The sequence below is a fragment of the Thamnophis elegans genome, chromosome 3, assembly GCF_009769535.1.
Source record: "Thamnophis elegans isolate rThaEle1 chromosome 3, rThaEle1.pri, whole genome shotgun sequence".
NCBI classification, from domain to species: domain Eukaryota; kingdom Metazoa; phylum Chordata; class Lepidosauria; order Squamata; family Colubridae; genus Thamnophis; species Thamnophis elegans.
In genome coordinates, this window is record NC_045543.1 from 126,416,253 (window position 1) to 126,444,127 (window position 27,875).

General features: G+C 41.0%; 1 protein-coding gene across 8 annotated transcripts in view; it reads right to left on the minus strand.

Annotated features, from left to right (window-relative positions):
* GHR (growth hormone receptor) overlaps positions 1-27,875 on the minus strand; it is a 162,202-nt gene that overhangs the window by 112,044 nt on the left and 22,283 nt on the right. For 6 of the 8 annotated variants that reach the window (XM_032214232.1, XM_032214240.1, XM_032214235.1 and 3 more), the window contains exon 2: positions 21,862-22,025. The exons of the other annotated variants lie outside the window; for them this stretch is intronic. The gene's annotated coding sequence lies outside the window, so the exon portion shown is untranslated. The remainder of the gene's footprint in view (positions 1-21,861; positions 22,026-27,875) is intronic. 8 annotated transcript variants of the gene reach the window in all.

Genomic DNA, 27,875 nt, shown 5'->3' on the forward strand with positions numbered 1-27,875 from the left:
TTATTTGGATTCTTCTGTCTATTAACATGTTTGCAATTATTGCTTATTCCCTTTCCTGCAATTCTCTTTTCTTAATAACTTTCTCTCTTTTACAGCAAGTCTGAATATATGAATTTCATTCTCTTTTGTCTAACGTTCTCATAAGGTTAGTTAAGCTCCAAGGCAATTTAATCCAAGTTTCTGTTCTCATAGTAGCCAATGAGATGGTCTTTGGAAATCCTCCCAATAGGACAGGTTTGCAATAACATCACCCGCTTCGCAGATCTTGGCAATTATTAATACCCAATTATAGCTTTGTTTTTCATTAATATCCTTTTGAATCCCCCTGGTTAATTGTGTGTTGCAAGAAAAAAAAATGACTTTGTTATCTGTCAATTCAACTTCATTGGAAATACCGAGAGAAGAGAATATTTGTAGCTCAGGTTGAACTGTGGGCACTCCTTGGTGCTCTCTGGCCTTGGTTGTTTTCTTGCAGACATTTTATTAGCAAACGAGGTGTAGGATCATCAGTGCATTGATGATATTACTTAGTTTGGTAATGAAACAGATCCCACATTTCATTGGAAGTGCTGGCATCAGGATAAAAGAGAGACCCTGGGATATGCCCAGCTATTTGCAATCTTATGGTTGCATAACATACACTGGAACAGAACTGGACTCTTTGAACAGGTACTTAAAAATCACAAGTTCTAATATTAGAGAAGGTTAAAGAAATTTCCCACAACTTTCCGTTCATAGCACATTTTATACTTTTCTATTATGTTCTTCTGAAATACACACACACACACACTCATATCCATCCATCCATCCATCCATCCATCCATCCATCCATCCAAATATCCATCTAACTATCTTCCTTTGGGGATAGTTGTTAATTAAAGAGTCAGTGTAATATTAATATCCCACTAACCATTATGTATTAGAATAGAACAGAATAGAATAGAATAGCAGAGTTAGAAGGGACCTTGGAGGTCTTCTAGTCCAACACCTGCTTAGGCCGGAAACCTTACACAACTTCAGACAAATGGTTATCCAACATCTTTTTAAAGTTTTGGAGCATTCACAACTTCTGGAGGCAAGTTGTTCCACTGATTAATTGTTCTAACTGTCAGGAAATTTCTCCTTAGTTCTAAGTTGCTTCTCACATTGAGAATTAACAATTGCTTACATGCTTTATTGTTACCAACTATCACCATCTTCTGTGAAAATTCACTTCCAATATTTAAGTTTAATGATTTAGTTATAAGGCAAACCAACATCAAATGAGATCTACATGAACATTGTGTGATGGACAACCTCTTTAAGAATCCTAGTTCTTCTGCCTGAGCAGGTTTACAAAGATGTAGGATATCATTTGCTGGAGATATATGACATTCCATGTGAGTGGTTTATTTTGTTTTTATCAGAAGCACAAACAATGTAATCATGAATTCTAGGCCTCATATACCAAGTCATCTACAGACCTTTACCTCTCTGTTTGGTGCAGGCTGGCAAGCTTAATTAGCTAAGAAAAGTCATCCACTACACTTTCCCCAGGTGAGCTACAACAATAAATATAAATTTTAAACACAGTAAAGGCTTAAAAGCAAGAGAAATGTCAAAATCAACCTATTAAAGATGCTTGACAAAAGAAAGGGATTTTAAAGACAATTTAAAATCCATTCAAACTTGGCAGAACATGAACATCTTGGCTGCCTGCCTAAAAAGGTGAAAAAGAGGGCTATTTAAACTTCTAAATGAATCAGTAACAAGATACAGACAATGGGAGAAAACAAAAACTCCAATCTACCTCCTGTCACCACCAAGGATGCCTCCTATGACAATACTAACACTTAAATCAGCCCCTATTCTACAGTAAGTATAACAGACATAATTCAGATTTGATAAGACCAGTGCAGGTGGGTTCCGGATCCCGTTGCAACCGGTACGCTGCAATGGGGCCGGGCGTCCACCACATGCATGCGTGCAGAATGTGCGCAACATGCACATGTGTACCGACCACCCGCAATGCTCCAGCTGCTCGGCGGAGCATTGCGTAGGTGCCATACACTCTGTGCATGTGCGTGAATGCCCCGATCGGCTCAAATAGAGATAAGAAGGGCAGGTGGGCAGGTAGGCCCTCCAGAGCACCGGAACGGAACGGTACCTGATGCTCCCAGCAGGCACCGGTATGCCCGTACCGGGGCGTACCGGTCGTATCCCACCACTGGACCAGTGGACACAAGTGATAGAAATAAACTCCAAGCTCCATTCTAAACTCTTATCTCCTCCACTGACTTCATGGTTTGTTATTCAGTTGTGGGGTTCATCCATGCCAAAATATGATTTTACTTCTTTCAGCGTGCTGTGAAAATGTATGTTATTGTAGTTTATTATATAAGCAATGAATAAAGAAATCTGGTTTACCATGAACCAGGAAATTCCAGAATAATCCCCAAATATATCATCTATAGATTCACTGTTATCAAATTGTTATGTAAGTTTTTTCAATAGCAATATTCAGGCACAGTGAATTAACAAGCTACTCTGTTTGAACATAATCCAGAAAAAAATCTGAAACATATTTGAGATTACAGTGGCAGCTGGCATTCAGAAAAAAATGAAGTAAGTAACTGATCTTAAAACTGATAATCTAATCTCAACTGGTTTAGGTGCAACATGAATGCTAATCTTTGGTTTATCATTAATTTGCAGTCACATTTAAAATCAAAACAAAACTTTGAATTTTTCAAGCAACTTGTCAGATTGTTGAAACAGATACAAATTTTGTGGATAAAGTAAGAAAGGCACTGCCAAGAAAAATAATGTCCAGGAAAATAAATTTGGTGAAGGCAGAGTGAAGTTGGATTTCTAAATGTGAAAACATTTTTAGGGCTATCAAACAGAGGCCAAAAACAACATCAAGATTATGAAGAATGAAGAGAAGGCTGATTTGACACCCTATGTTTTCTCATACTTTAGAGCAGTGTTTCTCAATCTTGGCAGTCTGAAGATATGTAGCCTTCAACTTCCAAAGTTGAAGTTGAAATCCACACATCTTCAAACTGCCAAAGTTACCTCAACTGCCAAAGTTGAGAAACAGTGCTTTAGGGAATTATGAACCACTAAACATTTGGGATAAGGGGAAGCAGGCCATTATGCAGCATCTTAATTTTCCATCTTCAAGATTATGTTTCATGAAACAGGATGACCGTCATTGCATAAACGCATGCATACTTTCACATACCAGTTTTTCCCCCCTAAAAGAGGGTGAAAATTTGGGTGCGTCTTATACACTGAATGTAGACCCACCCACCCACCGGCCCCAACCCTTTGGCCTCTGAGGTCCAACAATTTACCTCTTTGCAGAGCCTTTGATAGGCTGTAACAATCCCTGAAGCCTGAAACAGCTGATGATCAGGAGAAATTGAAAGTGAAACTTGCTGTTTGCTCCACGAGGCAAATTGCTGGGAGGCAGAGGCAGATTTTTTTTCTTGTGTTAATCAGGCTGTTTGCTGCAAGGAGGTAAGTCAACAACTATAAATGCCTACAGAATGTTCAAATTATTACTTATTTTTTAAAGACTGCTTTATTATTATTCTAGACAACTTAACAAAATGAAGCAGCTTTTTAAAATAAATGCTTGACCTGAAGAGGTCAAGTGCTATTGTTTTAAAAAGTGCTATTCTATTAAATAGCAAAAATAACTATACTTCCAGAAAGCACATCAATTTTAACAGCATCTGTAGGAATAGGAATAGGAATAAGTTTATTTATAGGCCGCCCTTTTCCCTGAGGGGACTCAGGGCGGCTAACAACTTATATGGGGAGGGGATACATACAGTAACATATAACATAACACGTAATTAAAAATAAACAACATTCATTCATCATTCGGGTGGGGGCGAATCAAGTCTTTACCCCCAGGCCTGATGGGATAGCCAGTTCTTGAGTGCTGCGCGGAAGGTCTGAAGGGTGGTGAGGGTACGAATCTCCACGGGGAGATCGTTCCAGAGGGCCGGAGCTGCTACAGAAAAGGCTCTCCTCCGCGTAGTAGCCAGCCGGCACTGGCTGGCAGATGGCACTCGGAGGAGGCCTAATCTGTGAGATCTAATGGGTCTCGAGGAGGTGATTGGCAGTAGGCGGTCTCCCAAGTACCCAGATCCACTACCATGAAGGGCTTTATAGGCGGTAAGAAGCACCTTGAAGCGCACCCGGAGATAAACAGGTAGCCAGCGCAGCTCGCGGAGGATGGGTGTTATGTGGGCGAACCGAGGCGCACCCACAATCACTCGCGTGGCTGCATTCTGGACTAGCTGAAGCCGCCGGATGCTCTTCAAGGGCAGCCCCATGTAGAGCACGTTGCAGTACTCCAGCCTATAGGTCACGAGGGCGCGAGTGACTGTTGTGAGAGCCTCCCGATTCAGGTAGGGTCGCAACTGGCGCACCAGGCGAACCTGGGCAAATGCCCCCCTGGTCACAGCCGACAGGTGGTAATCAAAGGTCAGCTGTGGGTCCAGGAGGACTCCCAAGTTGCGAACCCTGTCTGAGGGGTGTAAAATTTGCCCCCCCAGCCTGAGCGATGGAACACTAACCAAATTATTGGGAGGGAAACACAACAGCCACTCGGTCTTTTCCGGGTTGAGTACAAGCTTGTTAGCCCTCATCCAGTCCCTAACGGCCTCAAGACCCTGGTACAAGTACAGTCTGAAATATAACACTACAAACAGTGTATATTGTTTGTACGGTTTGCTGTTTGTTGCAAGGAGGCAAATTGCTGGGAGGCAGAAGCAGATATTTTTCCCTTGCTTTGCTCCCCAAAAGCTAGGTGCATCTTATACTTTGGAGCATCTTATACTCCAACAAATATGGTACTTTCCTCATAAAACATATGAAGAATGGTTGCAGGAACTGGGTATGTCCAGTTTAATGAAAAGAAGGACTAGGGGAGACATGATAGCAGTGTTCCAATATCTCAGGGACTGCCACAAAGAAGAAGGAGTTAAGTTATTCTCCAAAGCACCTGAAGGTAGAACAAGAAGCAATGGATGAAAACTAATCAAGGAGAGAAGAAACTTAGAACTAAGATAAATTTCCTGATAGTTAGAACAATTTATCAATGGAACAACTTGCCACCAGAAGTTGTGAATGCTCCAATACTGGAAGTTTTTAAGATGCTGGATGACCATTTGTTTGAAGTGGTGTAGGGTTTCCTGCCTAAGCAGAGGGTTGGACTAGAAGACCTCCAAGGTTCCTTCCAACTTTGTTATTCTATTCTATATTCATACTACTGTAGATCTTATGAAATGTTCAGAGAAAAGTTATGCAAACAGCCTTTTTGTACACTCTGAGGTTAAATAAATCATTCAGCGGGCATGACTGAAACATGCAATAGTGGCTTCCAAAGATTATTCCTGGTTCTTTGAGAAGTACAGATGTTTCTGAAAAGAGACCAGTAGTATTAGACAGAATTCACAGAGGGAAATGTTGTCTAGTAGAATCAGAAACCCATGAAATAAGCAGTCCCAGGGTTGTACTGATTATGCTCTAGGGCACCTTGTCATTCCATGCTGGAATTGCCCGACAAACTACAGTAACTACAAACATGCATAGTTAAGGCTATCATGTTGTGCAAACTCAGCTAACATACTGACTTTAGAGTTTCATGTGTTATGTGAAACCAGTAATTGAGACAACTGGGCTTCTGACAGAGGAAGGCTGGTATAAATATAAAATCTGTCAACCAGTGCCAAAAGCCCATGGGTTAATATGTCATGCACACACAAACACAGGGCATGACAGGTTATTCCAAAAATCCATGTCAATTCATATGCACCCATGTTTGGATATGCACACCAATAATCCAACAAAGGTATTGGAATTCTGCATAAGACAGATCCATGTGCGAAGCAATTTTGTAAAAGCTCATGGTTCCTGCACCTGAGCAAATAGATGGTTCTTTGGCCAAATGTCCACATTATGGGATTCTACTGGCCAAATAAGATTAGCTGTTGCTAATTATCAAGAAATGTTTCTTACTAAAAAGTTAACAGTGCGTGTCAATTAGACCACCGGCTGGAGCACAGCAAACCGAATCCCAAGTTTTCCAATTTCATCTGATGTATTGTGCAAGCCCCACAGTGTGAACAATTGGGTTCAGTAAATGAGAGTTCAATTTTCGATGCATAAACATGCCTTGTGAATACAGCCTTTATGTTCAGCCTCTCCTCACATGAAAATTACCTGAACATAAATGGGAAACAGCATATATAGGATGGTGCTGAAAGCTATTAAGAATTCAGAACTGATCCAGTCCCACATCCTTAGAAATCACAGTGTGATGAACAAGTATTTAACTTAGATATTTAAAAGCTATATTTTATTTTGTTGCAAAATGAAGAAATTACAGAATCTCTCTTCTTTTCCTTCTACACTGCTAATAATCCAGTTAAGTGCAAGCCACATTGGCATGAAAACATAATGCTTGTAGATCAAGGTAAAAGTATTGATTCAAGAAAAACACAACACCTGGTAAATGAAAAATATAATTCACGCTCTCAATCAATATTTGAAACTTCAGATGAAAGTTAGGGATAATAGATTGTGTTACAACTATTTATAATAGGAACACGTGTGCCCTGATGGATAAACCATCTATAGGCCCACTTGACACTGATCAATGCATTCTGAAAAGACAAGGAGACTCTAATTTTTCAGCCAAGTTATTCTTTGTAGCCAAGTCTAAATTCTGGTTCTTATCTGCATTCTTGGCATTGGGTTTAACAAACTATCACAGTGGGATATTCAAAACAAGGTGCTGAATAAATTCTCCAAAAGTGGAACTCTCGCGTATCTTCTCCAAAGATTATAAAAAAAAGTACATCATGTTGCAGAGAATTATTTTAGATACTCCACTTTGTGTTTGTTTATTCCAGAAATAACTATGATGGGGGTCAAATGGAAATTCTGAATTTTCTAAAATAGACAAAGTAGGCCAAGTACTACTTTTCAGTAGTTTCTGAATCAATGTGCCATTTGTTTTTATCTTTTGTTACATATCCACCACATAGCAATAGCAGTTAGACTTATATACCGCTTCATAGGGCTCTCCGCCCTCTCTAAGCTGTTTACAGCATATTGCCCCCAACAACAATCCGAGTCCTCATTTTACCCACCTCAGAAGTATGGAAGGCTGAGTCAACCCTGAGCAGGTGAGATTTGAACAGCCAAACTGCAGAACTGCAGTCAGCTGAAGTAGCCTGCAGTGCTGCATTTAACCACTGCGCCACCTCGGCACATAGGTTGAAGCCTATGAAATCTTTCTAAGAGTAGGTCTCAGTGGTGGGTTCCGGATCCCGGTGCAACCAGTATGCTGCAACGGGGTCCAGTGTCCACCAGGTGAACGCACACAGCACGCACATATGTACTTACCGCCCACGGATGCTCCAGCTGCTTGGCTGAGCGTTGCGCAGGCGCCGTACAATCCATGCACAAAAGCCCCAACCGGCTCAAATAGTGGTAAAGGGAGCGGGCTGGCAGATGGGTCCTCCAGAGCACCATACCGGAACAGTACCTGGTGCTCCCAGCAGGTACCAGTACGCCTGTACCGAGACGTACCGGTTGTATCCCACCACTGGTAGGTCTGATCCTAGAAGATGCCTTAATAAGTTTACCTGGGAACCATTAACTGCTCCAAACTCCTTAGAGAAAGACCAGCAATGTAAGCCAGATCAATGAATAAGAATAGGGGATACCAACTTTTCAGCCCAGCATCTTAATTACTGAGAACCAGTTTGATATAGTGAGTAAGATAGTGTTTTTCAACCTTGGAAACTTTAAGATGTGTGGACCCATCTTAAAGTTATCAAGGTTGAGAACCACTGGCTTAAGGTGTTGGCCTAGAAACCAGGAGCTTGTGAATTCTAGATCCACCTTAGACATGAAAACTGTACCAATCACGCTCTTTCAGGCCAGGATTGTTGTCGTGGGAAAAATAGGAGGTATTAGATATGTTCTCCACCTTGATTTGTATATGAAAATGGTAAAGGTTTACCCTGTCCAGTCAAGGGGTGTGTGTGTGTGCTCAGCTCTGTCTCTGGCCAAGGGCGTCAGTGTTGTCCAAAGAAACTTCCATGGTCATGTGACTGGAATGACTATACACCGAGGTGCACGGAACACTGTTACCTTCCCACTGACGTTATCTACTTGCATTTGCATGCTCTCAGACTGCTAGGTTGGCAGCAGCTGGGGCAAGAATGGGAGTTCACCCAGTGGTGTTCTGCTTGGGTCTCAAGCTGCTAAACTTTCAGTCAACAAAGAGGGAGGGAGAATAAAAATCTAAACAAAAGGAAACTACATATACAAACTCTAGCAGCTGATAAGGCTTATCGTCACACTGTGAAAAGTGTCACCTGCTCATTTATTTATTTAGGGTTGCATGGATTTTTATTTAAGCCACTTAAGTGCTGCTAAAGACACAAAAATTAGCTGGACTTCATCTGGTTCACAGGCAACTCTAACTCCAAGATTAAGAGGGAGGGGGCATAGGCTTCTTTGATTTTAGGATGCCCATGCTTTGAAAAGACAGCTTCATTCCCCTTTTCATTCTTGCGGCTTTAATTACATTTCACTGGGGTTGATTTAATTGAAATTGTTATGGCTTCAGCAACCTTTTCCACATGTAGATTATAGCTGTACCCGCAACATATAGTTGGTCCAGACAATTGGTGGTTGAAGAATCAAATTTCCACATGCTCATGTGCATTTAAGGTACTGTTTAGAGCAGTGGTTCCCAAACTTTCTTTGGCCATGCCCCACGAAAATCCTGAAACTCCCCCCCCCCAGGTGACATATAATTTTCACTTTACTCAAAAAGTGAACTCTACTCATGCAGAGGAAGCCTAAAAGGCTATTAACTTGGTTTAAACAAGGTTCAAATTGCCCCCATCGAAAATCAAATTGCCCCCCCTGTTGGGTGTGGATCCCACGTTGGGAACCACTTTTTTAGAGCAAGGGTGGGGTACTATGGCCCTTTTACCATCCGTGGACTTCAACTCCCCCCAACTCTGGGAGTTGAAGTCCAGAAGTCATAAAGGGGCTATACTTCTCCACCTCTGGTTTAGAGGGTATAAAAATAGCAAAACAAAACCACAGAATTCTCGAGATACAAAAACGATTTGCAGGAACACTGCCTATATAACAGAGGAATAAGGGAGGTTTGTCTTTTTTTTAAATGGCATCATAGCTGGAAAGCAGAAAAGATTAAATAATAGATAAAATAGGAAGAGACTAAAATTATAGAAGTGGGGAAAAAGCGAAGGCAAAAAAAAAAGCAATATTCTGTTCGAGAGAGAAAATGACAAAAACACAATAAATAAATAAATAAATAAATAAATGGCACAGCTCATGTATTTCATGTGATTCATCTGAGAGCTCTTCATGCTGATTTTATTCAGCCCCTGTATCACAGCTTAATCACAACAGCATCCTCACAAATTCTCACAAAGAGATTCAAAACAAGATAATAGGAAGTACCATTACTTGAAGAAGAAGAAAAACACCACCAGCAGCTGGCGTTTTATGACTTGCTAAATTTCCCATCATCAGCCATTCTGCCTTTATGTAACCTCACTATTTAGGCAGCTCATTTATTTAAAGTGTGCAGTGTAGCATATATTAAAGGGATGTGGTGGCTCAGTGGTTAAGACGCTGGGCTTGTCGATCAGAAGGTCAGCAGTTCAGTGGTCCGAATCCCTAGTGCCGTGTAATGGAGTGAGCTCCCGTTACTTATCCCAGCTTCTGCCAACCTAGCAGTTCGAAAGCACGTAAAAAATGCAAGTAGAAAAACAGGGACCACCTTGGTGGGAAGGTAACAGTGGTTCCGTGTGCATTAAGTCATGCCGGCCACATGACCACGGAGACGTCTTTGGACAGCGCTGTCTCTCATCTATGTATCTCTATCTGTATAAAAGACCAAAGCAAAAAAGGGATTGAGAAGGTAAAGGAAAACAGCGCCTCTGAGAAAGCAGATCTTTAAGGATGGTAAAGATTTGCTCAGGGAGAAGATGACATGCCTCCCTCTCCAAAATGGCTAATCCTGCTGCTTTTGCCTCAGAGGATATTTTCTGAAAATCCCAGGAGGCTGGTGTAATTGATGCCATTCTTTGAGGCAGGGAAATGTCAACATCTGTCAACTCAAGGACGACACCCAGCTTTGAACAGCATGTTCAGAGCTGCCGTCCAAAAGAAGGTGGAGCAACGTTTACATTTAGTCACAAGTTGTTTGGCTGTTTGCTTGGCACACTCAGTGGCTGATCTCCAACCTTGCGGTCCCCAATAGCTAAGCAGCATCACAGAGTCGGTTAATATCTGGATGGAGACCACTAGTAAATTCCAGGATAGAAAGCAAAGTTGGAGGATTAAAAACAAAAAAGATCCTAGAAGAAAACATGCTTAGTCCTCTCTGAACAGAGGAAGGTGTAAATCTACATCAACCAGACACCCACAACATGTATTTTGGCAGTTTTAAAATTTTCCAAATCACCAAAGTGGGTTGCAGTGGCATGATTTATATCCTTAACCTTTCTTCCATCTCTCATTTCCCCTTTGCAACTCCTTTTTCATTGGCCAAGTGACGCAGCAAGCACTGGCCATGAAAACCACAACGAGGGGTGAGTGGCTTGCAAATGGCTAAGATGTATTGATGGACAGTGTGATGGAGCGCCATCCTTCTTCCATATAATTTAGAGTTAGACATACATTGTGAGTAGTTAGGGGGACAACATGTAACTCCTCCTCTATTATATTTATAGCATGGACAGATTATTGCTTGCAAAGTACTAGTGACTTTGCTATTTCTGAATGGAATGTTCTTTCCTCCCGCCAACTCAGCCCACCCTCCCACTTGCATCCTGTGGTTAGATTCCCATCTTCTGAACAGTACTGAATAATCCCCCTTTAAGCTCTAGAAGGACATAAACAAAGCGAACACAAATACTGGCAAGAAAGAGTCCATTCAGATTTGCTTTCACTAAAGCAATAGCACCAACAAGGTTTAGGAACAGATAGGGTTTAGAGGCATTAGCAAACACAAGGGATGAGATCGTCCATCCCAAAAGTTGTCTTGATGATAGACTCACATCTGAAATGAATGAAAGATGGAATTAGAGAGCGGGAAGGAGAATTCAGAATACGAGAGACTCCAGAGGGTCCCTAAAGACAAAGTGCATTGTCTCTACAAGAAAATAATAATAATAATAAATCCAAAAGCCATTACTGCAATACAAGTAGTCCTTGTTTTGTGGCCACAACTGGAATCAGCAACTTGGTCATGAAGTTGTTACTAAGTGAAACTGCAACTGTGCTTATAATCTTACTTCAGTTTTTCTTTGCTTTAGACTCGGAAACGTTGTAAATACAAAGATTTGTCCTAAAGTTATTGTTTCATCACCATCAAAACTGTAACTAGTCACCAAGAAAGGCAGTCACTAAATAAGGACTACCTGTATTTTCAAAGAAAATAATTGAAATGCAAATGTTTGGATTCTCGTCGTCATCTGGAGTGAAATAGAAGACATGGCAGTAAAGCAGAAAATTCCAAAAATAAGATAAAATTGAGGAGATTATTTTTTGGAAATTACAATCTTTTCAAAATGGAGATTGCAAATTGACACAAATATGTATTAATTACTTGTAGCTGTTTGTTAACAATTCTGGAACAAAGGAAAGATGGTTGCTACCTCATACACACAACACATATACTATACATACAAAAAATCTGGAATGTGTGGAGGGAGAGAAGATTATCTATACCTCAGATCAGTGATGAGATTCAAAATTTTTACTACCGGTTCTGTGGGTGTGGCTTAGTGGGCATGGGGTGGCTTGGTGGGCGTGGCAGGGGAAGGATACTGTAAAATCGCCATTCCTACCACACTCCAGGGGAAGGATACTGTAAAATTTCCATTCCCTCCCCATTCCAGAGGAAGGTTACTGCAAAATCCCCATTTCCTCCTGGTCCGCTGGGACTTGAGAGGCAGATAATAGATGGGGGCAGGGGCAGTCAGAGGAGGTATTTACTGGCTCTCTGAACTACTCAAAATTTTTGCTACAGGTTCTCCAGAACTGATCAGAACCTACTGAATATCACCTCTGCCTCAGATCTATTCCAGATCTTGCGGAAAGCTTATAATTTCTTGCAAAGTCCGATTTCCAGCTACTACTAAACCAAGTGGATCAATTTAATAATAATTTCCATTTTAGGAAGGTTCTCCAGCATAATTTCTACTAATTAAAGAAAATATATTGTTGTTTTGATTATTAACTGTTACCTTTGCTCTCAGACTTCATCTTGATAAGCAGCCATCTATTATTCAGAATGTTTTTGAACAAACATTTGACTGTTGTTTTTTTTACTATTTTATGAAAATCAGTTGAGACATTTTTTAAAAAAATCAGACATATCAGTGGTTCAAATAAGTACTCTCAAAACATTAAACCACTCTACATGTTCTTATTTCTCTGTGTCAAGTTGGCTACCTGTGGTTCAAAAGCAATAGACAGATCCTAAACTCTTTTGTAGTTCCTAGAAGAATAGGATACGATAGGATAGGATCTTCTATAACTGGGATTACTAAAAAGTGTGAAACAGAAAATATTTGAAAAATATAATTTAAACCCAAAAATAATTCTATCATAGGGTATGAAAAAAAAATATGAAGAACAAGTGGATGAGGAGGATCATTGATCCTGGCCCTGATGTTGTGCATAATTAAGGTAAAAGTAAAAGTTCCCCTCACACGTATGTGCTCTGGGGGGCGGTGTTCATCTCCGTTTCAAAGCCGAAGAGCCAGCGTTGTCTGAAGATGTCTACATAGTCATGTGGCCGGCATGACTAAACACTGACGGTGCTTGGAACGCTTTTACCTTCCCACCAAAGGTAGTTCCATTTTTCTACTTGCATTTTTACATGTTTTGGAAATGCTAAGTTGGCAGAAACTGGGACGAGTAACGGGAGCTCACTAGGGATTTGAACCGCTGAACTGCTGACCTTTTTGATTGACAAGCTCAGTGTCTTAGCCACTGAGCCACAATGTCCCTTGTGCATAATTGGGATAAACCAATATTGGGTCAAATGGAGTGCCAAAATTTTTACCTGCACTTCTCAGCTAGAAAACTTTTACATTTTTTCTTTTCTTTTATCTTTTTCTTTTGTTCTTCTTTTGAAACTGAAAAACATTCTCTAGTGTCCAATGAGAAAACCTATATTTTTTTCAAATCCAAGGTACAGAAGTACCTTTCCTTATGTGAGGGAAAATATAAAGCAACATCATGAAGTGCTTTTGAAAAGATACAAGGACACACAAATATAATTTACTGATCTATATGCAAAAGACCCACTTCTAATAGGCTACCTGTTCAAGTTCCAAGGACAGAGTGAGAAATACATTAGTTAGTAGAGTTTTATGAATATATATTCATCCCTGTGCCAATTTTTAAAAATCCAAGGAGATAGAAGATAATGTAATATTATCTTATTCTTTCTCTGTTATTCATTCTAAGTGGAAATTTTTGTACTGTATCTACAACTGCAACAAAGTTTTAATTAAAACAAAACTAGAAACCTGCAAGTGCAGGGGTGTCAAACTCATTCATCGAAGGACATAACGGTTGTGTTTCACATCAGGGTGGGCTTGGCCAGCTTGACATCATTCGCATCGGGGATGCCTGTGGCAGCGTTTTCAGCTGCGACGGCCTCCTGAAACCCTCTGACAGTGAAAATGGAGCTCAGGGCCCCCCACATGCAGCCCTCCCGAGGTCCATTTTTGCTGGCAGAAGCATCGCGGGCTTCTTTCAGTAACAAAAAAGACAAAGTCTGGGATCTCCTGTCAGGCCCCCAAACTACGAATGACATAAAGGTAGTCCTCAACTTACACCCATTAATTTAGTGATTGTTCGGTATTACAACAACACTGAAAAAAATGACTTTTGACTGGTTTACACATTTATGACTGTTGCAGCATCCCTACAGTTAGAATAGCATAGAATAGAATAGAATAGAATAGAATTATTTATTGGCCAAGTGGGATTGGACACACAAGGAATTTGACTTTGGTACATATGCTCTCAGTGTACATAAAAAGACATGAAGAGATACATTCGTCAAGAATCATAAGGTACAACACTTAATGATAGTCATAAGGTACAAATAAGCAATCAGGAAACAATCAATATCAATATAAATTATAAGGATACAAGCAACAAAGTTACAATCCTGCAGTCATAAGTGGAAGGAGTTGGGTGATAGGAACAATGAGAAGACTAATAGTAATAGTAATGCAGCCTTAGTGAATAGTTTGACCATGGTAAGGGAATTAATTGATTTTATTTTGATTTTATTTGTCTTGTATGCCGCCCACTCCCGAAGGACTCGGGCGGCTCACAATAGACAAGGGAAAGGGGGAAAACTAGACAAAGACAACACTTTAAAAACAAAACTACAACATTCACAATTTCCGTGGGGCAGGATATTTCACAGGCCCCCCGGCCAGCTGGAGCAGCCAGGACTTGGTGGCTTTGCGGAAGGCCAGGAGGGTAGTAAGGGTCCGGATCTCGACAGGGAGATCATTCCATTTGTTTATGTGATCAAAATCACATAATTATGACAGTTGCATTGTTTTGGGGTCATGTGACCACCATTTGTAATCTTCCCAACCTGCTTCCAACAAATAAAATCAATGGTGGAAAGCCAGATTCGCTTAATGATTGGATGATTCACTTCACAACTGTGGCAAAAAGGTTGTAAAATGGAACAAAACTCACTTAACTGTCTTGTTTAGCAACATAATTTTTTGGCTCAATTGTGTTGTGGATTATTTGTATGGCAATTCTTCCAAATTGAATTATGTATTGTTTCACATCAACAGACAAAATCTTGCCAGACTGGCCAACCTATTTGCATCCACAACATATTCTGTGATCTATTATGGAGGGCTGTCTTCACCTTCTTTCTTTCACACATAGTATCTGGGCTGAGTTGCTTCTTATTCCTCTGGAATGAATCTTTACATTCCTTCTGTTAGCCCTGAAGCTGGCCTAACTGAGGCCATTTTGGGAGTTCAGCGCCGTCACACTGGAGAAGAGGGACAGGGAGGGGAGGAATAGAGATAGTTGGGGCTTGTAGTCAAAACAAAATACTTCTGCTTGGGAACCAAGGACATTCCTGCAGGTGCTCAGAAGGAAGAGACTGGAGTTACCTAGCAACTGGACAGTATTCTGATTGGACCATGTGACTGATAGTTTTGAGAAAGTGAAAAACTTTTACTTTTAATTAGGTGGAAACCATGGGGAATAGCCAGAATTGGTTTTCACCAGCCTGTGCCAATATGACATATCCAATAAACGTATTCTTTGAGGAATTTACCTGCCTCCGCGTTTTGTTTGCTACAGGATGTTACCAGACACCTTCAACACCTCCATAAATGTTGGTCACTTGCTTTTATTCATTTAAGAAGAGGGCAAAGTCCTTCCACTTTAACCATGGATTTTTTATGGATTTTTCATAACCATCTTAATACTGTATTTAAACTTTTGTTTTATTGTTAGTGGCTGTCTAGAACTTCATCCATGGAGAAAGATTAAATTAAAATATAAACAATAATAAATGAATCTCCTGGAACTTCTATCTCTGCTTGGCCTGTACCTCACACAGCACAGGAAGTGGAGAAATGGTCATAATCAGAGATGGATGATTAAAGAAGAAATATGCTTTTCTATTTTTTAAACACCCTACAAGATTAAAGTCTTAATTGTAGTTGGTCACTTTTTCTTCATTTAAGAAAGGGGCTTGGTCACTTTACAGAGTTGATAACCCATGACTGTTGAAGGAGGATCGTTTTATTTACATTATTTGTATTCCGTTGAATCCCAGTGAATGCCTATGAGCGGTACATGGACAACATGCTGGCTGGAGACTTTTAGGAGTCCACACATCTGACAGTTCCTAAAGTTGAGAAACACTGTTTTGTATTGATGAACATACTAATATTTATATCATGGTAACAGTGGTATAGATTGCCTATCAATTGCTGCATAAATATACATCAGCAGCCAGGCTCCTTTAATCATGCACAGTCTCTGGCTCTTGCTTAAAGTTCATTAACTGCTTCAAAGCAAAGGTCAGAAAAATGAATCCCTCCAGATGTTTTTGAATTACAACTCCCAGTGGCTCCAGCCAGTATGTCTAATGATGTGAGCTGTTGTGGATTGCCGTTCAACCACAAATTAGGATAATTTCAAATTCTCCATTTCTTGTTCAAAACAAGGCATACAGGGGTGTCAAATGGCGGTCCGTGAGTTGGATGCGTCACATGCAGGCCACGCCCATTTCGGCTCCGCAAAAGCAAAAACCGTCATGATACATCACGTGACGTGATCAAGTTTGACACACATGGTATAGCAAATATATTCATTATCTTCAAGCTATGAGGCTAAAAAGGGGAAAAAAAACTTGAAAAGTGTGCCATTCATGATAATGTAAGAGTATTGTCTGCCACCACACTATACTAGAAAACTCATTTCTAAGACTCCAATTAACAAAAATATTAAAAAATGTACTCCCACATTGCTTTGACATTTATTTCCAAATTCTCTCTTTTTGTTGATTAAGTAGTTTATAAGCGTTTTCAATGCTTGACAGAATGCTACAAATTTAGCACAGCTTTCTTTTCTTCATCCCTGATTCTATATTACATAAATCCAAGGCCATGAATATATATCTGCAGTTTCAAGAAGAAACATATTCATATATAATACACCTGAATCTTTATTATTTTGAAAACATATTCTCAAAGTCCAGGATGGAGAATATTCTTGATTTTCCCCATCCAAACACACAGATGTTGCAAGCCAGGAAACAGAAGGCAAAAATATTGTGGAAGAAGATGGCAAACATCTATAGGAAATGGAAAAAAAAGGCTAAGGCAAAAAACACAGAGGAGGGAAAAGGCTGTAATTCAGAATAAAACCTTTGTTTGGGGAATATCCCAATAAGAAGCCCAGGAACGATTGCAAATGCAGTCCTGAAGGACAGCTATAAATCAATCTATCTAATACTGAATGCAACAAATCAGTGTTGTCACTTGGGGCCAAGATATCACAGACAGTAGCCACATATTTTTAAAAGGGTCATAACCTGCCCATCCATCTGGTTGCTACAAAATACACTATATTGCCAAAAGTATTCGCTCACCCATCCAAATAATCAGAATCAGGTGTTCCAATCAGTTCCATGGCCACAGGTATATAAAATCAAGACCTAGGCATGCAGACTGTTTTTACAAACATTTGTGAAAGAATGGGTCACTCTCAAGAGCTCAGTGAATTCCAGCATGGAACTGTGATAGGATGCCACCTGTGCAACAAATCCAGTCGTAAAATTTCCTTGTTCCTAAATATTCCACAGTCAACTGTCAGTGTATTATAAGAACGTGGAAGTGTTTGGGAACGACAACTCAGCCACATAGTGGTAGGCCACGTAAACTCGTCCAACATCAGTGTGTGCATCTGGAAGAATGGTCAAAAATTCCCATAAACACACTCCTGAACCTTGTGGACAGCTTTCCCAGAAGAGTTGAAGCTGTTATAGCTGCAAAGGGTGGACCGACGTCATATTGAACCCTATGGATTAGGAATGGGATGTCACTTACATGCAAGTAAAGGCAGGTGAGTGAATACTTTTGGCAATATAGTGTATATCCTTCCACCTGAATTGTCAGTGGTGATGAGTTGGTTGCAAAGGGCCCTTTTGTTCCAGACACCCAGAATAACAGAAATGACTAGGTAATAATTCACTAGTGATTAATTCCCTGATGTTTGCACAAGGCCTGGGAGATAATGTACCAAGTGTTGCAATGCCAGTTAGGAAAGCTGTCTCCTTTTGAAGCACCACTGTAAGTTAGGCTAGGAGAGCAGATTCAAAGTCCCACTGAGTTCTTTTAAAATCACCTTTCCTAATTATCATTATGGGACTTGTAATCAAACACATGTGGAGGGCTCTAGGTTGGAGAAGATTATCAATGCTATTTTAAAACAAAGAGCTAAGTAAGCAAGAGTTATCACTCAAGGTCCAGGTGTCTAAGAGCCATATATTTTACCTGTATCAGATAGCCCAAGTTCACCTGAGTGAGTAAATACCGCCGTCTGAGTGCAGGGGAAAAGATAAGGGTTAAGGGAACAAGTGAAAATAGTAGGTAAAATTGAAATAAAATGCTTTTATACTGAAACAAAAGAGGGGTCGTTATGGCTCAGTGGCTAAGACGCTGAGCTTGTTGATCAGAAAGGCGGTTCGAATCCCTAGTGCCGCGTAATGGAGTAAGCTCTCGTTATTTGTCCCAGCTTTTGCCAACCTAGCAGCTTGAAAGCACGTAAAAAATGCAAGTAGAAAAATAGGAACCACCTTTGGTGGGAAGGTAACAGTGTTCCGTGCACCTTCAGCGTTTAGTCATGCCGTCCACATGACCATGGAGACGTCTTCGGACAGCGCTGGCTCTTCGGCTTTGAAACAGAGAGTGATGTGCGAGGGGAACCTTTACTTTTACCTTACTAAAACAAAAATCCCTAATCATAGCACCAAAAGCATCTGATCTTTACAATATTTAAAATATTTCTATTTCATTTCTTTTGCAAAGGATTTAAAACTGCTAACAAAAGTAATGAAAACTAGATTTTAAAAACTAGTTATTCAATCTACACAAAATGTAAACATTATGATAGTCTAGAAAGGTGATAATGATTATTTTAAAAATGAAAACACTGGAGTTTAATTATTTGCTCCATAAAAAAATTCAAAGATAGCTAGCTGTTGTAATTGCCAAAGAGAAACTGAAAACTTCTTGACATTCTCCTTTTCAATCTAACCTACATCTCTAAGTTATTTCACACAGGGAAAAAAATGAAAAAGACACAGGATATTCTGCCCTGAACTCCTGGATAGAAAAAAAAAAGCACAATCAATGAAAAAAAAAAAGTCAAAGTCACTTTGCAGAGTGAGATGAGTGGCATATAAATTTAATAAATAAGAAAATAGCTGGGGCTATCAACCCTTCCTTTTGCATTGCAGAGTAAAAAATGATGTACAATGTGCTATGCCAGGATTGTCAAACTGGTGGCCCGCGGGCCAGATGTGTCAAACACAGGCCATGCCCATTCCAGCTCTGCGAATGGGAAAAACATCACAAAATGTGATGCTGCAAGTTCGACACTCGCATACTATGCCATCGATGATGCAATTATCTGCTTCCTTTTCCCAGTAACTTCCACCTGTACGTGTGTATCAAAATCCGCAACATGACAAGCAGAGATTCATGATTGTTATACCACTATTTTTACAAGTATGGCAACTGAATAAGCAAAAGATGCAGCTTTGATCGCAATGCACCATCTCCCATAAAGACCCATGACCTCCTCTATCTTCAACCACTTTCCTAGGTACTCTTCATCCCACCTATCATAATTGATAGGATATAGCTATTTATAAACTGTTTTAAACTTGATTTGTTTCTATCCAACTTAGCTGTGATTAGGCAGACAATTTGTCCAACTGGTATGATCTCAGAAGCTGTGAAATTGTGGTCAACTTCACTGTTTTGATGTTGCTCCCCGTTTCTTAATCCTATGAAAATGGCACCTTTGATCAACAGATCTATCCACAAGGAAGGAATGGAAATGATGGAGTGATAAATTGGGTTAAGATCTTACTCAAGATGCTTCCAACTATAAAGTAGATCTTTTGCAACAACTAGCATGTTATAGAAAACATGGATTAAGTTGTAACTTGGTACCCTAATTCAGAGAAGATTCTGAGCCTTGTCATTAGTGGCCCTAATTGGATTCAAATTCTGCAGGAAGTCACTTCAAGTGATTTTATCATCTTTCCCCAGAATAATACAATTGTCCATTTCAGTGAATTTCTAACTGGTTAACTAATTTTCTGGTGGCATTAGTATTTCTCTTCCTGCTTTTGACTGTCCAGAGAGGTCAGACAATGTTTGCTCAGAGGTTTTGAACAATTCTCATCATTCCTGACCACTGGCTCATGTGGCATGGACGGTGGAACTGTAATCAAAACCAACTGAAATTGGCCTTGTTTGCTTATTTTAAAAATAAAAGCCTTTCCTGTAAAAAGGAATCCGCTGTTATAAGAGCTGTGGTTTTTTTTAAGGTCAAGGTATATCCATCTTAGTCTACAATTTTGCTATGCCAAGTGGCCAACTAGATGTCTTTGGATTGCTTAAAAGCAGAAGATAGAGATAAAGGTTGTCCTCAGTTTTTGACCCCAATTGGGACCGTAATTTCAGTCATAACTTGTTGCAGCCTTAAGTTTTAAGATTTATGACAATTTTATGGAGTTCTTTAAGTGAATCACTGTGGTCGTTAGGCAAATCACAATTTTGCTGGAAATCAGCAAAAAAAAAAAAAGCTTACAAATCATGATCATATGATTGTAGGATATTGCAACTGGTCATAAATGCAAGCCAGCTGCTTAGTGCCTGGATCATGATCCCATGATCATGGTGATGGTGCAACAGTCATAAGTGTGAATGCAAGTTGCAAGTCACTTTTTCCAAGATTGTTGTAACTTTGACCCATTGGACAGTTATAAATTGAGGACTATCTTTATATCTTTTACCTGCCATTGTAACCACTGGCTTAGGAGACATTAACCTAGATATGATCCTTTATAGCCATGTCCTCCTTGAATTCATTCAGTCCATTTTAAAATTATCCAAATAACCTTGAAGTCATGAGTCCCGCAACTCAGTTATTTGCTGAACAAGATGCCCTTCTAGTCTTGCAAAGACAAGCAATTGCTTTTCCACCAAGAATGGCTATTTAGGGATAACAAAAGCAATGTTTTCTTTCCTCACCTTTTCATGGCCCATCCAATTCATTGGCAGTGACGACAAAATGAACAATATAACAGTTGTGATCAATAAGGTACTTCCCCCAATTTTCCAGCAGGTTGGTGAGACAGATTTAATGGACTACAGCTGCCGGCATTTCTTATCATTTGCCTTATGGCAGGTTATTTATGGGGAGAAACAGGGTATCAAAAAAGTCAAGATGGCAGCCACAACCATGTGATCAAAGCCAGTTTTTAGTGCAGCCAAACATATAAAGGGGAGGGGCTTCAGCTGTTGTCAACCTTCCTAACATTTTTAATCCTCAGTCTCTCCCAGTTGGGCTCCAAGAACATGTAAAACAGCAACATATGAAGATCTAAAGGTTGCCCACACCGATAGAGGCCTTTCCTTGAAACAACACAGAAAGAAAATAATCTGTACAAATTGGAAGAGTATCCCAGGTGAAAAGGGGATGGCAAGTGAGGAAGGAGAGAACTAATCCTGAACCTCACAAAGTTGCTGCCTCTCAATCTGCTGAGAAAAGAAAATCCAGATAATGCTACTAGAACTTCGTTGCTATTCTCCATAACAAATGGGCCATAGCAACTGTTCAGCCTTTGGAACCAGTTATAGCAATAGCAATAGCAGTTAGACTTATATACCGCTTCATAGGGCTTTCAGCCCTCTCTAAGCAGTTTACAGAGTCAGCATATTGCTCCCACAGTCTGGGTCCTCATTTCACCCACCTCGGAAGGATGGAAGGCTGAGTCAACCTTGAGCCGGTGAGATTTGAACCGCTGAACTGCAGATAACAGTCAGCTGAAGTGGCCTGCAGTACTGCACCCTAACCACTGCGCCACCTCGGCTCTCTAATTATAGCTGGGCTCTTCATAGGGCATGTATTTTACCACACTGTAATCATATGGTGAATATGGGAGAAAAAGAGGCACGGAATAAAAAATGTCATGGTTCAAAAACTTACCTTGCAATTAAACTTCAAGTGAGACAGAATAGATAATCAGCTCCAGCAGCCTTCCCCAGCCTGGGGGCCTTCCAGATATGTGGACCTCAACTCGCAGAAGTGTGGTGATTGCTGAGATTTTTGAGAGTTGACGTCCATCTGGAGGGTGCCAAGGATTGGGAAATCTGGGACAGAGCAAACAAATAGAACTTTAGTGAAAAGATGAAAACATGAGACTGCCGTTTGCTTATTCTTAATAACATAGAGTTAAAACCAAAGCCTTCATCAATTATTGATAACTAGCTTGGAACACCAGGTTGTGCTGGGCTCAACAAAAAAGAGAAGGCAGAACTTTGTGGAAATCAAACTGGTCCTCCTAAATTGCCTTCCGTCTTGATACTGTCTATGATGAGAATAGAGTCAAAGAACAGTTGGCTAACTGCATTCAGTATGTTTGTCAAAGTTAGCCGTTCTAAACAACTATCGTCCAGTCTCCAACCTCTCCTTTGTGGGGAAGGTTGTTGAGAAGGTGGTGGCCTTTCAGCTCCAGCGGTCCTTGGAGGAAGCTAGTTATCTTGATCCATTCCAGTCTGGCTTCAGGCCTGGTTACAGCACAGAAACCGCTTTGGTCGCATTGACCGATGATCTCTGGAGAGCCAGGGATGGAGCATTGCCTCCATCCTGGTACTCCTGGACCTCTCGGCGGCTTTCGATACCATCGACCATGGTATCCTTCTGCGACGACTGCGGGAGGTGGGGGTGGGAGGCACTGTTTTACGGTGGTTCTCCTCTTACCTCTCGGACAGGTCGCAGTCGGTGTTAGTCGGAGGGCAGAGATCGACCCCTAGGCCCCTAACATATGGGGTGCCGCAGGGCTCGGTCCTGTCCCCCCTACTTTTTAATATCTACATGAAACCGCTGGGCAAGATCATTCGACGGCACGGGATAAAATATCACCAGTATGCGGACGATACACAGTTGTATCTGTCCGCCCCGTGCCAACACAATGAAGCAATGGACGTGATGAGCCAGGGCCTTGAGGCTGTTAGAGACTGGATGGGGGTTAACAAGCTTGTGCTCAATCCGGATAAGACCGAGTGGCTGCTGTGCTTCCCTCCCACTAATTGGCCAAGTGTTCCATCTCTCAGGCTGGGAGGTCAAATACTACGCCCCTCAGACAGGGTCCGCAACTTGGGAGTCCTCCTGGACCCACAGCTGACTTTTGAACACCATTTGTCAGCTGTGACCAGGGGGGCATTTGCCCAGGTTCGCCTGGTGCACCAGTTGCGTCCCTACCTGAACTGGGAGGCTCTCACAACAGTCACTTGTGCCCTTGTGACCTCTAGACTGGAGTACTGCAACGTGCTCTACATGGGGCTGCCCTTGAAGAGTATTCGGCGACTGCAGCTAGTCCAGAATGCGGCCGCGCGAGCGATCGTGGGTGCACCTCGTTTCACCCACATAACACCTATCCTCCGCGAGCTGCACTGGCTACCTGTTGATCTCCGGGTACGCTTCAAGGTGCTAGTTGTCACCTACAAAGCCCTTCATGGTATTGGATCTGGGTACTTGAGAGACTGCCTACTGCCAATTACCTCCACTCGACCAATCAGATCCCACAGATTAGGCCTCCTCCGAGTTCCATCAGCCAGTCAATGTTGACTGGCAACCACGCGGAGGAGAGCCTTCTCTGTGGCAGCTTCGACCCTATGGAACGAACTCCCCGTGGAGATTCGTACCCTCACCACCCTCCAGACCTTCCGCATAGCCCTTAAAACCTGGCTGTCCCAACAGGCCTGGGGCTAAAGACCTTAACCCTACCCGAATAGTATGAATATTGTGCTTTTAACGATGTATTGTCCTATATGTAACTTGGTTTGTCCTCCCCTCCCCCTGAACTGTGAGCCGCCCTGAGTCCCCCCAGGGAAAAGGGTGGCATACAAATAAAGTATCTTATCTTATCTTATTTGAAAGGCAGCCTTCCCCAAGATGCTGTTCTTCAAATATATTGGAATTTGACTCCTGTAATCCTAGATAGTCCAATAGATGTATTATGACTCTATCTCAAGGGCATCTATTATCCTAGGACCATGATGATGAACCTATAGCACGCGTGCCACAGGTGGCACGCATAACCCTCTCTGCGGGCACGTGAGCCATCACCCCAGCTCAGCTCCACCGTGCATGCGCACATGCCTCCCACCGGCCAGCTGATTTTCAGGTCTCTGCTGCACATGCACGGGGGGGTCAGGGGGGGTCACATGCACATGCACGGGGGATGGGGAAGCATCCCCCCCACAGCAGTCCGTTTTTGGTCCCAGGAAGCTGCAGGGAGGCCTACTAGACCCAAAACAGGGCGTGGGGGTTGCGTGCACATTGCATTATGGGTGCGGGGATGCAACAACAAAAAGGTTAGCCATCACTGACCTTGGACATTCCCAAAACTGAGCCATGATATAACTGTTCAATGATATATTTGATCTAGAACAATGATATATCTGATCTAGTACTACGGCAGAGAAATATGAAGTTAGCAATTTTGAGGGCATAAGAATTCTCAGTAAATGGATGGACATGTCATATCTCAAGGTGTGATAAACCAACCTTCTAGAAGATGGAACACCTCATTCTGATTATACTGAGAGGATCTTGAGACTTCCTTGCCTTGAAGAGACAACAATGAGACTAAACAGGCCAATCCTGGAAATCTCCCATGCTTCCCAGAGAATGGAGAAGTGAAGGACACAGTGGTACTGTCAACGGTGAATCATCAATGTACAAACAACTGAGCAAATGGCCTGAAACTGCACGATTCAAAAAATGCAGAGTAAATACACTGCCTCAGTGGTGGGAGTCAAAAAATTTTTAATACCAATTCTGTGGGTGTGGCGTGGCTTGGTGGGCATGGCAGGGAAAGGATACTGTAAAATCTCCAATCCCACCACACTCCAGGGGAAGGTTATTGCAAAATCCCCATTCCCTCCCAATCATCTGGGACTTGGGAAGCAGAGAATAGATGAGGGCAGGGCCAATAAGAGGTAGTATTTACTGGTGCTCCGAACTACTCAAAGTTTCCGCTACCGGTTCTCCAGAACTGGTCAGCACTTGCTGAATACCACCTCTGGGCTGCCTCCTTTACTGAGAACCAATTGCTGTATCTTCTTTAATCACTAGTTACTAATATGAAGCAGACTGAATCTTCATCTACCTTCTAAAATTACACTCCTTGCTGGGTGCTTCAAGAATACTGACATCCTACATTAGATGTGCTAACTCTCAGAAATTTCCTTCAGGCACAAAGACCTGACTTCAATAATGGGCCCTGCAATCATCAGGTAATAAGAATGTGAAATGTTCCGTTCAGACTTGAATGATGCTATATACTTCAGTAGTTCCAGTTCTACCACTTGATTGGAAAGCCATTTTGGGCTGAAATGGGCATTTTGAGAGCAGGCCACATCTCACTGACAGAACCATGTTTTTGCATACAGAGGCTCAATATTAGCACTTGTTTTTATCAGCTAAGAAAGAGATCAGGAAGATGAAATCTCAGAAAGCTACTATATTAGTAAAGTATGGGTTCTCCTGAACTTACAGTCCTTCATTTAATGACTGTTTAAAATTGTAATAGCACTGGAAATGTGACTAACAACCAATCTTCACACTTATGAATGTCATAGCATCTCCACAATCATGTGATCAAAATTCAGGGACTTGGAAATCTGCATGCATTTACAACCGTTGTAGTGTCCTATTCTCACTATTTGTCACTTCCTCAGATGGTTTCCAATAAGCAAAGTCAATGGGGGAAGCCGGATTCTCTTAACAACCACATGATTCACTGAACAGCGATATGATTCACTTAAAATCTGTAGCAAAAAAAGTCTGTAAAATTCTTTAAACAACCAGCTTGCTTAGCAATGGAAATTCTGACCCCAACTGTGGTTTTTAAGTTGAGAGTTACTTGTACATAACACTATGTGATATGCACTATGTGGACTAAGGATCTCTTTTAATTATATATTAATAATTAGAGCATCAGTTAGAACCCTAATGCTATCTTAAAAGAGATCCTTAGTCCACATAGTGCAGTGTTATCAAAGCTTTCAGAGGATCTAATAATGGCATTGTCTTAATGTGGACTGGGATCAGAGCCTCCAGCCAAAAATGAGAAATGAATGATCATACTTTGTGGTTTTTAAAATCCAAACCCTTCTATTTTTGTTCTCGCCTTTTCATTCTTTCTGCCCAAAACCATGCTCACTCTTTACAACTGATATGTGGTTGTCATTGGTTTTCCAAGAAGAAACATTAACACACCACATTTGTACAAACAGTAAATGTGAGATACAGGGGACAGTGTTGTGGTATTATGGCTCGGCTGCACAAAATAAGAATAATGACCCCATGTACCCAAAAATCAATGTATTTTTCCAAGTATTTTAGAAACTGTACTCATTATTGCTCATGCTGGCCGCATTTGCTGATCCAACTATGCCAGAAAACTAAGTGAAAAAGGAACATTTTCGTTTTGCAACAGACCTTGGAGAGCATCCCCAAAGTTACCCAAGCAGAACTCTGGACAGGCTGGAATTCATCTTTGCAAACTCTTATAAACAACAGGACTGAAGAAGAAATCTACATTGCACAGCTAGCTCGAACTCCAGCGTTATTACTCTAATCCCCAAGTTAATCCTACACAGATCATTCTCTGACCTAGAGCCAAGAGCAGCTTCAATTTGAACTTTCAATTGCATGAAGCTGCAGGCAATCCTGCAATCCTGTTCTAATCTTGTGGCTGGAATCTGCCCAGACATTTGAGGCCATTGCTTAAAAATAAAATCAGATTTCTGTGTCTTTTGCTTTAATCAATCTGCTAAAACAAATGTTTGCTTTCAGGGATTATGAACAATGCAGGGGGAAAAAAGGTTGCTCAAAGGGCAGGCATAGGTTATTAAGTGAAATTATAGTTTTAAACAATCCGTTCATGCGTTCATAAATTCCAAGATTTAACAGTTGTGTACAAGCAATGATGCAGCTCTAGAAAAGCATCCTTAGATGTCAACAAGTATTTAATCTCTGGAATTTAAACCATAGCAGCACTTCCTTAGGATACTATATTAGAATATTCATGACTCGGTGAGACACGGTAACAAGGTCAGCCAATGAATAGGCATAGCAACTAAGTCAGCCAATGGGGGCTTAAACAGATCTTGAGTCTGTGCTGAGAATTGAAACTGAAACTACTCTGTCCGCTCTGAAGTCTGAGATGAAACTGTTCTTTCCTGCTTGTGTTCTACTTGTAACTTTTACCATATTGAAAGAATCACCTGTTGGTATTGTACATTTATTTATCTGTTATTATATATATAAAGAAGTTAATGAATCCAGCTGAATCAGTTATCTATGTGTGCTTTCTGGATTTGATTTTTCTGCAACAAACTCTGATATACTATATGTTACATTTATATTTAGTTCTTCGGCAACTGAGTGCGCAAATGGGGCCTTTAACCCTGGCCATGTGAACTGCAGTGCATAATTATGAGTGCACAAGAAAACACCATGCTCTTTCAAAACAAGATAATCGTATTTCCGAGTACCTGAAACGTTTGCTATCTGAATTTTCCTTCTGCTTCCCATTCACTGCACAACACAATCAACACAAATGCCCAGGCTTAAAAACACAGCCAATCGGGCAAAATAACAGGTTATTACAGATAGTCCTTGATTTACGACCGCAATTGAGCCCAAAAAGTTCTGTTGTTAAGTTAAACATTTGATAAGCGAGCTTTGCCTCTATTATTATGTGAATCACTGCAGCTGATAAGTGAACACCAGAGTTTTTAAAGAATTTGGCTTCCTCCTTGACTTTGCTACTAAGGAGGTCATAAAAGGGTATCACATGATCTTGGGACACAGGCATGAGCCAGTTGCCAAGCATCTGAATTTTGGTCACATGGCCACGGGGATGCTACAAAGGTCATAAGTGTGAAGAACGGTCATAAGTCATTTTTTTCAGTGCCATTGTAACTTTG